Genomic DNA, 13,439 nt, shown 5'->3' with positions numbered 1-13,439 from the left:
AAGAGAGAGAGAGAGAGGGAGAGAGAGAGAGAGAGACTGAGTTGAGTAAAACCTAGAAGAGAGTAACAGTTTGCCCAGCATACTGAGGAGCCACCAAATGATATGTAATCCTTTGTTTATTCATGTTGTCTGTTAAATTTTTTTCATACTATTTGCTGAGCTCTTTACTTAATGTAGAATTAATCATATGTGTATAAAGTTTATTGAAAATAGATCTTAGTAAAAAGTAAGAGTGGAAATAGAAGAGGGAGGAGGAAGAGGGGTGGAAGAATGGGTGGGAGGGTGGATATGGTGGGAAGAATCACCATGTTCCTAAAGTTGTAATTATGAAATATATGAAGTTTGTATTCCTTAAATGAAATGTTTCTGGGAAGAAAAAAGTAAATGACAACATTTGGACAAAAATACTTTCTGTTCATCAATGGAAATTTGAAAATAAGGAAAACAAAAAAATTAAACCACCTTTAAGTCTACCTACCTGCAAAGAACCACATACATGGTTTATGCCATGGGTTTCTTTTTTTTTTTTTAATTTATTTGACAGGTAGATTATAGACAGTGAGAGAGAGAGAGAGAGAGAGAGAGAGAGAGAGAGAGAAAGGTCCTCCTTTTCCATTGGTTCACTCCCCAAATGGCCGCCACGGCCAGCACTGCACCAATCCAAAGCCAGGAGCTAGGTGCTTCCTCCTGGTCTCCCATGCAGGTGCAGGGCCCAAGCACTTGGGCCATCCTCCACTGCCTTCCTGGCCCACAGCAGAGAGCTGGATTGGAAGATGGGCAGCCAGGTCTAGAACCATATGGGATGCCGGCACCACAGGCGGAGGATTAGCCAAGTGAGCCACGGCACCGGCCCCCTATGCCATGGGTTTCTAATAGCTTTGTAGTGTTACTGATCTTAAACAATGAACAACAAATGAGACAGTGCCCAATTTCCCTGTGATGGAGCACATTTCCCACAGCTCTCACCCGAATTTTCTTCACGTATTTTTCACAACAATGCATTCTTCTCAGATTGGATTCCTTCAGAGCGATTAAATGTTCCCTTGACTTGGCAGACATTTCTTTGATTTTATGCTGGGTGGTTGGCACTTTTTACTTTTGGCACTAATAAAGGTAGTTATCTTTTTCATTGTTATTGTTTCCTATTCTTGTTTATCTTCAGACATACTGATCCCTTCTTGAGAAAGGGTGTAGAAGCTTGCTCTTTAAAAAAGCATCGTCACAAATCTAGAGCACATTTTCTTCTTTTAGTGCAGAACAAGTACAAGGAGTGGCACTGCTGGGTCACGAAGTACTGTTTAATGGTGTCTGACAGATAGGGCAAATTGCTTTCTAAAAAATGTCAATTTTCTGGCAAGTATTGTGGTGCAGTGGGAAAGCCACCTGTGATGCCAGCATCCCATATGGACACAGTTTTCATGTCCTGACTGCTCCAGCTCCTTGCTAATGGCCTGGGAAAAGCAGTGGAGGACAGCCCAAGTGCTTGGGCACCTGCTGCCAATGTAGGAGACTCAGAAGAAGCTCCTGGCTTCAGCCTGGCCCAGTCCTGGCCATTGTGGCTCTCTGGGGAGTGAACCAGTGGATGAAAAATCTCACTTTATCTCTGTCTCTCTGTCTCTCTCTGTGTCTCTCTCTCTCTCTCTTTCAAACAAAATGCATAGATCTTTTAAAAAAGAAAAAAGAAAGAAAGAAAAAGAAAAATGCCAGTTTTTATTCCTACTAGAAGTATTTTAAATGCTATTTTCTTGCATGCTTAATAACCTGGGATATTATCTTTCAAATTTGCAAACAGTTGAAGGGTTTTAAACAGCCATGGTGATAAAAATAAGACTGAACTTTGTTGTTGCTCCTGCAGTACAGAGGATAAGCTGAACATGTGCGCCTCTTGTGGTTTATAGTCAGGAAGACAAGGCAGGTAGTTGGTGCAATAATCTAGATGATAAATAACAACAAAAATGTGGCAGAAGGAAGAAAAGAGAAGGAAAATAATTTGGGATAAGGTAAGATACATGAGTACAAATATTATGACCAGAACAGGATGTTGGCAAGGGAGAGTTCAAAAATAATTTGGAAAATTACTGCTATCTATAAAGCACTCTATACTCATTAGCTCATATAAATCTCAGAAGCACGTTTAGATGGTAAGTGTTATTATTCTGAATTTCAGATATGTAAAAGTTTGTAAGGATTTTTACCCACTTGCGTTTCACACTCTAGGCTGGTTGTTTCCCCTACATCACACTGTGCTACACCAGCTCCTAAAATGATGTCTGCTTTTCTAACTTGAGAATCGTGGTGAAGAACCCATTAACCAACCTGAAAAAGTGAAGATAAAGAGACAGTGAAGAAAGAAAGATAGTAAACACAGCCATGCATTGAATATGAAGTGCTTGTGAGACATACAGTTGTGGGATGAAGTACAGAAATGGAAATATGCATTTGGAATTTAAGTGGGAGAACTGATTCATAAATTTTAAAATTGGATAGTTTCAGGATACTGCTTTCACAAAATATATCTGGATCACTAAGTAAGGCAAACTACTGTGAATTGTATGTAACAAATATACTATGTGAGTATAGATTATATTTATCAATATGATTTCCTTCCCTCAAGTGAACTGCCTCTACAAAAGATAATATCTAATCTATATACTCTGTCCAGAACAATATTACTCATGGTGAAAAAGAAAAGACCGGGAGGGAGAAGGCAGAGAGGAATATCCTGTAAAGGAGAGATGTTTGCAATGTGTAAACTGAATGAAGTTGCTAAAAAGTGAGCTTTAAAATTATCTGTGTTGCAAATATTCTCGTTCTGATTTTGTAATAATCAGGACAGGCTAAACATTTGCTATATTAAGACCATTCATGTGTTCCCCAGACCTACTTCTTTACCTATGTCTGGTCTTACAAATGCTGGTGACAAAATAGAAAAATATGAAAAAGAAAAAAATCTGTGTGGACAATGTTTAGAAGATGTGGCCAAAGAAGAAAAAGAAAGAAATCTTTCGTTAAGCATGACATGTCAGAATTTGGCTAACCTCTTCTCTAGCCAAAAAGAGCATGCAAGTGAATTGAAACCATTCACAAATTTAGGCAAAAGGTCATAGCTGATTAAAACAATACTGAATGTTTGGCATTTTTACATACTTTTAAAATAATCAGATCTTCATTAGGTCAATAATAATACAATTACTTTTTTCTTACCCAAAATCTTTAGCTTATTGCTTTTCCAGATCAGAATATTTCTACTTGCTTGTAGAATTGATCATTCATTTATCCATGTCTGTTGTATGTAGCACAATATAACTTTTTCTTAGACTTCCTACTTTCTTTTGTGATATTTCATCATTTCTAGTAATCTACTCAAATTTATGTAAAATATTCAGAAAATGTGCAAATCAGCTGCTTTCTGTTATCAGTTATCATCTTCAATAGAAAGAAAGATAACACTAATGCCTACCATTTGTGGTTTATTTTCATGTCTTTGAAAATGGCATGAAAATAACAGAAATAAGTTAACCAAATTTTAGTAGTCATAGATGCAATAATTTAAAAACAATGTTATTTGGAAAATAAATAAATAGTAACAATCTAATGGCTTCCTGTCAAGTACTTTCCTAGTTTCTGTTACTCAAATTTTACCAAATATCCTCACTTCATATTTTTTATGTATTTGTTTTTGTTCTTGTTTTATATAAACGCCTCTTCCTAGTAATAGAAATTAAAAATCATGGGGCCAGTGTTGTGGTATGGTGGATTGAGCTCCAGCTTGTGACACTGGCATACCATATTGAAGTTCTGGTTTGAGTCCTGGCTGCACACTTCCAGTTCAGCTCCCTGCTAATGCACCTGGGAAGGCAGCAGAAGATGATCCAAGTATTTGGGACCTGTCATCCATGTGGGGAACAAGGACAGAGTTCCTAGCCTCCGGCTTCGGCCTGACTCAACCCTGGCTGTTATGATTATTTGAGGAATGACCAAGTAGATGGAAAGCCTCTTTCTCTCTCTGCTTCTCTCTCTGTCTGTCTTTCTCTCTCTCTCTCTTTCTCTCTCTGCATTTCAAATAAATAAAATAAAATCTTTTAAAAAAAAGCAAATTAAAAATAACATCTGTAATTCTTTTAATTTTCAAGCTTTAATGAAACCTATATAAAATATGAAAGAAAATGAATTGCAGAATTGTTATAATGTTCCAAATAGTAACTGGCCATCCAGATAGATATCCTCTTTTTCTCTTTATTTTTAACATATTTTATTTTCTATATATTCCTAGTTCTTGTAAACCTCTACAATGATAATGATAATGTATGGAATTCTACATTGATAATCTATGCTTCTGTAAGTGGACTGGCAGACTAACAGCAAAAAGAAAAATTAAAATAATATTTAATAAAATTAAAATGTTAATAGATATCAGTAAGTAGTACTTATAAATTAGTAACTATTAACTAGTATTTCATTATTTTCATAAGAATCCAATACTATCAATTAGATTTTGCTTTTATTTTGATAAATAATGACATTTTGATTATGTGAAATGTATCAATCAGAGTTTGAATCAGCACATGACTGTTGTGTTCTGACAGTGGTAGGGGTCATTAATCAGGCAACATGACAATAGGTGCAAATCAGCCTGTTCCAGGCAAACTGGATTTGCTGCAACTCTCCCAACAATTCCCTGTCTTTGAGATTTTCTTCTAGGAGAAAGTCAAGTGACAAAAACAATATACTTTCTGTCAGCAACCCATATCAAGAATATTTAACTTTAAAACTTTAGTTTTGGTTTCTTGTAGTTGATCTTGTTAGATTTTTTATGTCAACCATCACATCCTCTCTATTGTCCCTTCCTTTTTTATACCTATAGAACTTATTATACGATTTATATTTATTGCTAATGGGCAGCATTCCTCTTTGTCCTGAAGGTTCATTTTTTCTCAAATTCTACCTTGTATGTTGCTGTTAATTAGTTTAAGCCACTTCGATATTCATTTAGGATGTGTATATACTCTCTTATGTTATATTTTCTGCTAACCTTACTTCCAAAACAAACTTGATTCATATCACATAGGAGGCTTTGTCCAGTCTTCAGCCCTTCCCTAGCCTTTCATGTGAGCACCCATTGAGATCCATAGAAAGGAGTCTGTGAATTGATATTATTTCCCCTTATGTCTGTAATTTGCAGTGTTCCTATACTCTCATACTGGTTCACACCTGGCCCTTAGTGGTTTGTTAAAAGTTTCTTTGTTTTGACTGCATACACGCATATTTATTTTTGAAATTTATTTGATTGAAAGGGGAAGAGCACTCTCTTCTCTTTCCAAGTATCCACAGTGACCTGGGTATGGCAGGGTGAAACCAGAGTTGGGAGCTCAATCCCGGTCCCTCTGTAGGTAGGAGACATTCAACTACTTGAGCCATTGCTGTCTTCCAAGATATGCTTCAGCAGGAATCTGGAAATTGGGAGAAGAGCCTGGACACAAACTCAGGCACTCCAATTTAGGATGTGGGCAGCCAACCAGCATCTCAACTGCCACACCAAATGCCCACCTCCATATACCAATTTTAGAGCAGATTTTAAGTCATCTAAAAACTGGCAGCAGCTTTTACCTGCTTCTCTGATGGTCCTAGCTTCTTCCTGTACTCAACTCCAGGTAAACTAATCCTCACAACTGTCCTCTATGGAAATGTCTGCATTTTCTTGGACTGCAGGCTATCAGCTGCCTTGTGTCAGTTTTATAATGGGCTCAAAACATTTATAACTTTGATATTACAGTAGGAGTTTGTTATTTCCAGCTTTCTGCATTGTAAGCAAAAGCTAGACACCTCTTCATTAATTTTTAACTTTTTATGCCTCTTAAAGGCTCGATAAGATAGCTACTTCTACTCTCCTTATCACTTACTTTTCCTTTTATATTTTCCACCTTTGTATCTACCCACAATGCCTTTTGGAAAAGTTTCTTGAACTAATTGCTTTTGTCATGAATTCATTCTTTAGCCTTAACCTTTTATTAATTTATCTTCTCTATCAAGTGCTTTATTTCGTATTATTTTAGGTCCAATATTTAGACTTGGTTCTTTTTTTAAATTTCTTTTATAATACCCATACCCTCCTCTGTTTCTTGAGAATATTTATTTTGTGCACATTTTGTTCATAGTAGGCCATGAAATTACTTCTAGTATGAATTTTGTAGCAGTCTTTCTTTTATAATGGTGATTTGGCCAAATTTTTGTTTTTCTTCAACATTGCTATTTTTTTTAACTTTTATTTAATGAATATAAATTTCCAAAGTACAGCTTATGGATTACAATGGCTCCCCCCCCCCCATAACTTGCTATTCTTTTAAGGGATAATCTACCTCAGCTGGTAATATATGCTAGGAGCTAAATCCTTACCTATGTTCTTTCTTGAGAGTTCAAGGAGGAAGAGCAGAAATGGAGGAAACATCTCAAGAGACAGAACTTTTCATGTACTATTGTCCAAGCCTTTGTGATAGTGGAAATGTTCTATATTTGTGATCTCCAATATAACATGGGACTCTTGATTCCTTCCAATGTGATCAATGGGATTGAAGAACTGAATTTTTATTTTATTTTAATAACCAACTGTAACTAATGACTATCACATTAGACTACATAGCTCTAGTGCATGGTTGAATTTTACCAAAACTCTACCTTGAGTCTTATTTCCCTAGAGATAAAGTCTGAGATGAAGACTTTTCTGCATGTGATTTGTCAAGCAATGCTTTCAGGAGAAACAAGAGTGAAGAAAGCTAGAAATCAATGGGAAAAGAAGCAAAGCAAGAATGAAATCTCAGCTGGAAATTATTTTCAGTCTTATCCTTGAGAAAACACGAAAGCACAAGTTGTACCACAGTTAGACTGACCTTGAGGCAAGAAGCCAGCATTTTATGCTTCCATGCACAGAGGAGACTTAGGTTGTTGCTTCCCAGGCAGGCAATTCTTGCCAAGGACAATTCCTCAAAGGAAGGGCAATGATAATGTGCATTGTTATCAGCAAATAAATACTAGAGCAACTGAGTGATAAGTGCACTGGGTGGTAAAAGCAACTGTTTTCCCTACATCCTCAATTTGTCATCCTTCTTGTAAGCTGCTCCACCCTTGACAGTACTCAGCTGTACTATTTTTCCCTAGTCCCTGCTGTTTTGTAAAATTCCACAATTTTCTTCTCTAATTGTAATTCTATCACCCGTGGAACATGGCAGATGTGAGAAGGAAGGATAAGAATCTACTTGGACTCCAGCCTGTCTGTAGTATTGCTGTCTTCTCCTCACCCCTACCAGGTTCCTTGACTCAATTGGCACTGGATATCCTTCCTTGTAAACAAAAGGATAGGCAATGATCTGTCTCCACGGCAACAGTAGGAAAAAAAGAGAACAACTGAAATCACCATCTCATCCTGTCTGGCATCCATTATTTTAGATCCTCTCCAATACTGGGCTTCAATTTCACACACGTACTGGCCATAGTTGCCTTCTCAAAAAACAGTCACAGATCCCATATTACATTTTAAGATTTACCTAGCACCTTTTCACTTGGGTGGCATCTTATGTATTTTATTCAGGAAAAAAAACAGGGTTGTTCTCCTTTGTTCCTCATCTTTGTGAAATAACTTTTCACTAACAATAAAAAAGATATTTGTTTGATATCAAAACAACCTTCAGAATATAGCTCTTATATTTTAAAAATATATGGTGGCTCACACTCCAGAGAAAATAGGCCAGAAGCATGGCTTTAAAATCCAGCCCCAGAAGCATACAAATGATTTTAATAAAGCATCTTAAAATTCTGGTAGCCTACCTTAACAATAGTTTCTTTCACATCACTACATAACAAAACACTAAAGTATCAAAAATGTACTTAACTGCATGAATCTTTTCCTCAGTCTTGAAGATTAAGAATGGAAGACTTTTTGAGGAAAATAAATTAGCAGTGAGTTAGAATGTTGATGTCAGTTAATCTTTTTCATCTGATCCAGTAATGACAATATATTCTTCCAGCCTGATGCCTTCGTCATTAAAAATTTACTTTCTGGGGAAGTGTTTGACTTTGAAGCTAAGACACTATTTGGGACAACTGCATCCTATGTTAGCATGCCTGGGTTTGAGTTCTGGCTTCACTTCTGACTCCAATTTCCTTCTAATTTACAGCCTGTGAGGAAAAAGGTGATGGTTCAAGTACTTGGGACCCTGCTATCTACATGTATTGAGTTCCTGTCTTACAGCCTCAACCTGCATCCCTGGCTGTTGAGGGCGTTTGGGGAGTGAATTAGCAGATAGGATCCCTCTCTGTCTTTCTTATCCTCTCTGCCTCTCAATTAAAAAAATTTAAGAAAAATGGCGTTTGAAAAATACTTTCTGGAGGCTGGTGGTGTTGTGTGGTGGGTTAATCCTCCAACTGTAATGCTGGCATCCCATTTGAGTCCCAGTTTGAGCCTGGCTGTTCCACTTCTGATCCAGCCTCCTGCTAATGTACCTGGGAAAGCACTGGATGATAGCATGAGTGCGTAGGCCCCTGCATCCACATGGGAGACCCAGAAGAAGCTCTAGACTCCTACCTTCAGCTTGGCATAACCCTGGCTGTTGCAGCCATTTGGGAAGCAAATTGGTGTATGGAAAAATCTCTTTGACTCTCTTCTCTCTCTCTAACTCTTCCTTTCAAATAAATAAAATTAAATCTTTAAAAAATTAATTAAAAATTTACTTTCTTATTTTTCTTCCCTAAATTTTCCATTATATTTAGAAACTCAGCTTTTGAATTGCATTTTAATAATTTTAAAAATTCCCATTTCATAAATGAAAGTATGTAAAAATCAAACCAATACAAGTCTATGTTTTCTTTACTGACAATCTGATTCAAATAACTTCTATCTAAAGTAGTAGCACAAAAATGAATTTTAGTGCATCTGAAGCCTAAAATGGCAGTTCATTATAATTGATATTCTTGGATACAGTTATTCACTAAAAAATATAAATGCTCAGTGCAGATATTATATTCACAAAATAATAAGAATATATCATTACAAGAATTTCCAAATACTCAGTATATAAAAAATTTCAGAAAAAAAATACTATTTATTTTGTTTTTATTTTTTGACAGGCAGAGTGGACAGTGAGAGAGAGAGACAGAGTGAAAGGTCTTCCTTTGCCATTGGTTCACCCTCCAATGGCTGCTGCAGCCGGCACGCTGCAGCCGGCGCACCGCGCTGAGCCGAAGCCAGGAGCCAGGTGCTTCTCCTGGTCTCCCATGGGGTGCAGGGCCCAAGTATTTGGGCCATCCTCCATTGCACTCCCTGGCCACAGCAGAGAGCTGGCCTGGAAGAGGGGCAACCGGGACAGAATCCGGTGCCCCAACCGGGACTAGAACCCGGTGTGCCGGCGCTGCAAGGCGGAGGATTAGCCTAGTGAGCAGCGGCGCCGGCCTACTATTTAGTTTAGATAGAAGTAGAAGGGATTTTACAAATACCACATCCCTAAAACTAACTAGACAGGAAATACATGTCCATGTTAGCCCATGTTTAAGCAGTTTGGTTATTAAAACAAAATCAGAGGATGGGTATTTGGTCCAGTAGTTAAGGTACTACTTGGGACACCCACATCCCATATGTTAGTGCCTGAGTTTGAGTCCTGGCTCTCCTTTCAATTCCAGTTAACTGATAATGTGCATGCTGGTAAGCAACGAATAATGGTTCAAGTATCTGGGTTACTGACACCCATGTGGGAGAACCAGATTGAGTTCCACACTCATGGCTTTAGCTTGGCCCAGCCCTGGCTGTTGCAGGCCTTTGAGGGTAAACCTGTAGATGGAAGATCTCTCTATCTGCAGTTTCAGTCTCTGTTACTTTCAAATAAAATGAAAATAATGTTTGGAAAAATATTGAAAATTAGTAAAGAACAAATTCAAGTTGCTTTACAAGTTGTTCAGTTACAGGTGTATCAAAATTTAGAACTTGACTATACTAATAAATAAGCGATCAGATATTTGAAAAATCATAGTTGTGAAAACATAATTTTTTAAAGATTTATTTATTTATTTGAAAGTTAGAGTTACATAGAGAAAGGAAGAGAGAGAGAGTGCGCCCGCAAGCTTCCATCCTCTGGTTCACTCTCCAGATGACTGCAAAAGCCAGGGCTGGGCCAGGACAAAGCCAGGAGTCAGAAGCTTCTTTCGGATCTCCCACATGTGTTCAGGGTCCCAGCACATGGGCCATCTTCCAGTGCTTTCCCAGGCATATTAGCAGGGAGCTGGATTGGAAGTGGAGCAGCTCGGTCTCAAATCGGCCCCCATGTGGTATGCCAACATTGAAGGCAGTGGTTTTACCCACTATTCCACAATGCTGGCCCCTAAGCATAGAATCTTAATGTTTCAAAGAGAAGCCCTACCTATATTGATCAGCCATAATCCCATGAATGGGAAAAGTCTTCTACTTTAATAAATTACTGTGAACCAGGGAACCATGAGGCGGCCTTTATAAAGCTAATCTTATTTTCCACTAACAAGTTTTGATGGATGATCACCTCTAAATTTAACTCTTGATTGATGGCATTGAATATTTTAGTGACTGTATTCTACGCATATCAGAATCTATAGACTTCTAAAAGCAGAATCTTGACTGAAGTAAATTAAGACCTGAAGTCCACAGCATCACATAATTTCAAAGAATTATGAGGCTGAAAATGAACTTCAAAGTTTATCTAGTTCAATACCCTTGGTCATTTCTCAGTAAGGGCCATTAAGATTAAGAGAGACCTCAGATTTTTACTCAAATGAGTTTAATCTAAATTATAAATTTCAGATAATTTCAAAGTAACACCATAAATAATTTAAGTAAAATTTAAATAATGAATAAAAGCTGTTTAATTGAAGTTGAAATATACTTCAATTTAATTTTTATATTTAATTATTAAGAAAAACCTTTGATAAAATTTAAACATTTTTGTAAAAAAGGAGTAAGATTAATTTAAGAAAAATGAGCACATACATTTTGACATTTAGAGCACCTATAACCTCATTGTTCAAATAATTAGTTAAAAATTTGTATACATTTTGAAATTAGACCATATATAAAAGTAGATGAACTTCAGGATTAGAAACTGATATAAATACATAGCTTTAAATTTAAAAACTGGATTGAGGCGGCACCATGGCTCACTAGGCTAATCCTCTGCCTGCGGCGCTGGCACACTGGGTTCTAGTCCCAGTTGGGGCACTGGTTCTGTCCAGGTTGCTCCTCTTCCAGTCCAGCTCTCTGCTGTGGCCCAGGAGGGCAGTGGAGGATGGCCCAAATACTTGGGCCCTGCACCCGCATGGGAGACCAGGAGAAGCACCTAGCTCCTGGCTTCGGATCAGCACGGTGCACTGGCCACAGTGCACCGGCCGCAGCAGCCACTGGGGGGTGAACCAACGGCAAAGGAAGACCTTTCACTCTGTCTCTATCTCTCACTGTCCACTCTGCCTGTCAAAAAAAAATGGATTAAAATGTATGTACATATCATTTTTTTTTCCAGTTCTCTTTCATTCAGAGTAGAGTCTGAACATTCTCCACATTAGGATATATTTACCTACAATATCATTTTAGCAGCTACAAGTATGTCATTTAATTCATATTTTGAATTTAACCAAATCCTTTATTACTATTTATACATTTTCCATGTCTATTTGTTTTGAATGATTATATGCTGTATCTACATGTAAATAATTATCCATATCCTAAAAAAATAATTTTAGAATGATTTGAAGTAGAAGAACTTTTAGGATGGAGAGAGAGAGAGAGAGTCTCCAGATGTTCAAGGAAAGGGGCCCATATGGTGGCACAGCATTGAGCACCAATTTGTGTCCTATCTGCTCCACTTACAAGCCAGCTCTTTCCTAATGGCCTGGGGAAAGCAGTAAAAGATGGTCCAAGTCCTTGGGCCCCTGCTACCCACATATGAGACATGGATGAAGCTCCCAGCTCCTGGTTTCAGCATGGCCCAGTTCTGGCTGTTGAGGCAATTTAGGGAGGGGACCAGCAGATAGAAGATCTTGCTCGCTCTCTGTCTCTCCCTCTCTGTAACTCTTTCAAATAAATAAATAAAGCTTTGGAAAAAATAGAAGTTCAAAAAAATGCATGTTGTGAAAAACTACACACAATATTTCAAGATTATTTTGTACAAAAACTAATACTAACATGTTATAACATGCTCAAACATAATCTTCGGCACTAATAAGGATATGACATCAGTCTGAAAACAGCCCCTATCAGAGAGATAAGAATTCTGCTAAAATTGAAACAAAAATGAACTCTAATTTATGATGAAGCTTGGGTGAAAGAATGATGAAATCACTGATGCTTTAGAAAAAGTTAATAGAAACAATATCTCAAAGAAATAAGTAGTTGATAATGGATAACTCTTTTAAAATTAATGATATAGGCCAGTGCTGCGGCTCTCTTGGCTAATCCTCCACCTGCGGTGCCGGCACACCGGGGTCTAGTCCCGGTCAGGGCGCCGGATTCTGTCCCGGTTGCTCCTCTTCCAGTCCAGCTCTCTGCTGTGGCCCGGGAAGGCAGTGGAGGTTGGCCCAGGTCCTTGGGCCCTGCACCCCATGGGAGACCAGGAGGAAGTACCTGGCTCCTGGCTTCGGATCAGCGCGGCCACAACACACTGGCCGTAGCGGCCACTTCGGGGGTAAACCAACAGAAGGAAGACCTTTCTCTCTGTCTCTCTCTCTCTCACTGTCTAACTCTGCTTGTCAAAAAAAAAAAAAAAAAAAAAAAAAAGTAATGAGATGATGGGGCCAGTCCTATGCTTTAGCGGGAAAAACTGCAGCCTGCAGTGCCAGCAGCCCATATGGGTGCTAGTTCAATTCCCAGCTGCTCCACTTCCAATCCAGCTCTCTGTTATGGCCTACAAAAGCAGTAGATGATGAACAAAGCATGATGCACCAGCATGGGAGATCTGGAAGAAGCTCCTGACTCCTGGCTTTAGATACCGCAGCTCTGGCAGTTGTGGCCATCTGGGGAGTGAACCAATGAATGGAATACCTCTCTCTCTCTCTCTCTCTCTCTCTCTCCCTATGCCTCTCTGTAACTCTGCCTGTTAAATAAATAAATAAATCTTAAAAAGGAATGAGATGATATTTAAAATGATGCCCAAAGCAGCAGACTCTCCACATCGATTTGCAAGGAAAAAAATCTTGCTCATGCCCTAAGTGAAGAGAATCAACAATTAACAGACAAACCTATAGACATCTCAACTGATTGTTCACACAGCTGTGACTGAAAAATTAAAGTGAAGCAAATTTGCTGCTCAGTGAGTGCCAACACTGCTGCATCTCAGTTGGCTGAGAACAAGAGAAAAACTTTCACGGGAAATTTTTGAACCAGTGAAATCAAAATATTCAGGCATTTCTTCAGAGAACTGTCATGACAGATGAAATGT

General features: G+C 38.2%; 1 non-coding gene across 1 annotated transcript; it reads left to right on the top strand.

Annotated features, from left to right (window-relative positions):
- Positions 1-2,795: 2,795 nt before the first annotated feature.
- Positions 2,796-2,925, top strand: LOC127490440 (small nucleolar RNA SNORA72). Its single transcript, XR_007918390.1, has one exon. It is a non-coding gene; the product is annotated as a small nucleolar RNA SNORA72 (small nucleolar RNA).
- The last annotated feature ends 10,514 nt before the right edge of the window (positions 2,926-13,439 follow it).

This window comes from Oryctolagus cuniculus, chromosome 2 (genome assembly GCF_051225735.1).
Source record: "Oryctolagus cuniculus isolate XC-2025 breed Fujian yellow rabbit chromosome 2, ASM5122573v1, whole genome shotgun sequence".
Classification (NCBI taxonomy): domain Eukaryota; kingdom Metazoa; phylum Chordata; class Mammalia; order Lagomorpha; family Leporidae; genus Oryctolagus; species Oryctolagus cuniculus.
Note: the sequence above shows the minus strand (reverse complement) of the source record. Positions and strands in the feature narration are given on the sequence as shown.